At 49.4% G+C, this 3,256-nt stretch overlaps 1 pseudogene; it reads right to left on the minus strand.

The window, feature by feature from the left end:
* Positions 1-1,384: 1,384 nt before the first annotated feature.
* On the minus strand, positions 1,385-2,344 carry LOC112632356 (annotated as a pseudogene).
* Positions 2,345-3,256: the final 912 nt, after the last annotated feature.

Genomic DNA, 3,256 nt, shown 5'->3' on the forward strand with positions numbered 1-3,256 from the left:
GCCGCAGGAAGAGCAATCCCAGCAGAGGGAACAGTATGTGCGAAGTCCTGGAGGCACAAAGTGTGGTCCCATTTGACAGACCATGTGTACAATCACTTCTCACTGAACAAACCTCCAATTGTGGGTTTAGACTCGCACCCTTGAATAACATCTACCATTTCACATACTAAGCTGATTCTACAATGCATAAAAATACCTCCATAATCACAATCTATACAGCTTTGGTCATCGATGGGGGGCAATAGGGGGCTCTTCATATGTAACCCACAGCTGGAATCTAGAGACTAGTAAGCCATAGTATGAGTTTGGGGGATGCAGGGAGGCACACACAACACCCGGGATGTCTGTTTTCTTTTTATATACTGTTCATATACTTTTTACGTATATGTATTTCCTGGGTGTGTGGTTGTGTGTGTGTGACAGGGTCTCACTCTGTCGCCCAGGCTGGAGTGCAGTGGCGCAATCTCAGCTCACTTCAACCTTCACTTCCCAGGCTCAAGCAATCCTCCAGCCTTAGCCTCCCAAGTAGCTGCAACGACAGGCACAAGCCACTATGCCTGACTGATTTTTGTATTTTTTGTAGAGATGGGATTTTGACATGTTTCCCAGGCTAGTTTCTAACTCTTGAGCTCAAAGTGATCCACCCACCTCGGCCTCCCAAAGTGTGGGGATTACAGGAGTGAGCCACTGCGCCCAGCCACATATATGCATTTCTTTTTACAGCTGCCTGAAATTTTGGCAGGGAGCACTGATTTTTCCATTAGAGTAATGATATAATGTTAGTTCTATGGGGGTATAATTTGCATATAATAAAAGCCACCAATTTTAAGTGAACATTTTGTTGAGTTTTGACAATTGTATGCAGTCATATAAATAACCACCATAACAATCGTAATCCAGAATGTTCCCTCATCCCAAAAATGTTCTCTCCCGCCCCTTGGCAGTCAATCTCTTCTCTCCACTATCAGCCCCTGGCAACCAGTACTCTTTGTCAATTTTGTTTTGAATTTTCTAGAATTGCATGCAAATGGAATCTACATTGTGCCTGGCTTCTTCCTAAACATACTATTTTGTTGTTGTTGTTGTTGTTGTTCTTGTTGTTGTTAATACATTTGTTTGGTGAGTGAAGAGGGTAACAGAAGTGAGAGAGACAGCGCTGTGCACAGCTGGTAGAGGCTTGGAGGCTGAATGCCACACAGAGCAACAGAGACACACAGACAGACAGTCCACCCAGCAGGGCAGGCCGGGCAGCATTCTGAGGCCTGTAATACTCGGTTGATCGGTGAGAGCCGGCGGGAAGTCTGGCCCAGGGCTGGAGGCACCCATGCACCCTGGAGACTCCCTTGTCCGAGGTCCCAGGTGGTGGTGGTGGTGGCAGTGGGGCTCAGCTCACACCATTCAGGGCCTTGCAGGCAAATTCAGGCGGCACAAAGGCTGTGCGGTGCGCGTCTGGGCTGTGGCATTTCAGCTGCATCTGCCCCACCTGCTGATGTGTCGGGTGCTGCACGGGCTCCCAGACATGGGTACTCATGTTCTGCTGCACAGCGTGAAGCCCGTCTGGCTGCAGGGGTAGATGGGGACCACGCAGTCGGTGTAGCCCACCACGGCAACTGGCAGAACTGCCGCATCTCCTTATGAGGTGAAGGTGCAGCCACTGGCGCGCTCTCTGGCAGCAGAGAATGCCGTCCTCCACCAGGGCCACCTTCATCCGCTGACAATAGGCTTCCTTGAAGAGGCTTTCGGCTGGGCCCATGTGGTCTGAGAAGTCAGTGATAACGTCGAAGGCATCCTAGTTCTGCTTCCTGAACTCTGAGAAGTCAGTGATAATGTCTGAGAAGTCAGTGATAACGTCGAAGGCATCCTAGTTCTGCTTCATGAACTCAAAACGGTCACCCACATGAAGGGTCAGCTTTGAACTAGAGTAGCAACTGGCCGTGCCTGGCAGGAACTTCTGAGAGACTCGGATGACGTCCTTGTCAATGTTACACTGGACCACAGACTCCAGGCAGAGGTGCTTCCCCACTTTGTGCAAGACACGCATCTCTGCCCGCAGTGGTCGTGGTTGGAGTGGCTTTCGTGAGTTGGGGTGGCTGCAGAGAGGCAGGATGGCTACCATCTCCTGGCAGGAGAACTCATCCCTCTCTGTGCCCGGAATGATGCCATCCAACACCAGCACATTGCTGTAGGTTTTACTGCAGAAGACGAGGAGGTTCTGGTAGTGCGAGTGCTGGTCGTGGAGCAGAGACAAGGCCTGCCCGGACCACAGGCTGCACGTCTGGTGGAACCAGCCCTCGGGGATGGCAGTGAGGCCGGGGGCAGCAGGGCCCTTAGGGTCAGGCTCCATGGCAGGCAGGCAATGTGGGGCACGGACCTGGGACTACAGGCCACGTGGAGCCACAGCACACTGGGACCGGCTGCATCATACTTTTGAACTCCATTCCTGCTGCTTTTAGCGGTAAATCATTTCTTTTGCATTGCTGTTGAGTAGTATCATATTCCATTGTAACTGCATACACTGGTGTGTTTACCCACTCGCCGGGTGATGCGCCTTTGTGTTGTTTTGTGATGAATAAAGCTGCTATGTGTGGACATATGTTTTCATTTGTTTTGGATAAATAGCGAGGAGTGAGATCACTGGGTCAAACAGTAAGTGTGTGTTTAACTTTGTAAGAAACTGGGAGCTGTTTTGACACAGCGGTGATACCATTGGAACGGCCACCCATCATGTAGGAGGGTTCCGTCTGCTTCAAATGTTTGCCTACACTTGGTCTTGTCAGTCTCTCTCGATTTAGCAGTTCTACTGGGTGTGTCGTGGCATCGCATGGTGATTTTACTTTGCATCAACAAAGACGTTGAGCATCTTTTCACGTACTCAGCTGCCACTCAGATATCTTCTTTGGTAAAATGTCTGTTCAGATCTCTCATCTCTTTTTAACCAGGTTTTTCACTTCTCAACATTGAGTTGGTCTCCATAACCTCCACCACCAGATGGGACTTTCATTATGATGTTATATTGCAGAACAAAGGGGACTCTGTAGATGTGATTAAGATTAAATAGTCAGCTGACCTTAAAACAGGAAGATTATCCTGGATTATCCAGGTGGGCTCAGGATAATTATGTGAACCCTCAAAAGCCAACAGGGAAGGCAGAGAGATTCAAAGCATGAGTAGGACTCCACCCCCCATAGCCAGCTTGAACATAGGGAGGACCACATGGAAAACATGGGAAGGAAATGAATTCTACCAACCACTAAGG

The sequence above is a fragment of the Theropithecus gelada genome, chromosome 10, assembly GCF_003255815.1.
Source record: "Theropithecus gelada isolate Dixy chromosome 10, Tgel_1.0, whole genome shotgun sequence".
NCBI classification, from domain to species: Eukaryota; Metazoa; Chordata; class Mammalia; order Primates; family Cercopithecidae; genus Theropithecus; species Theropithecus gelada.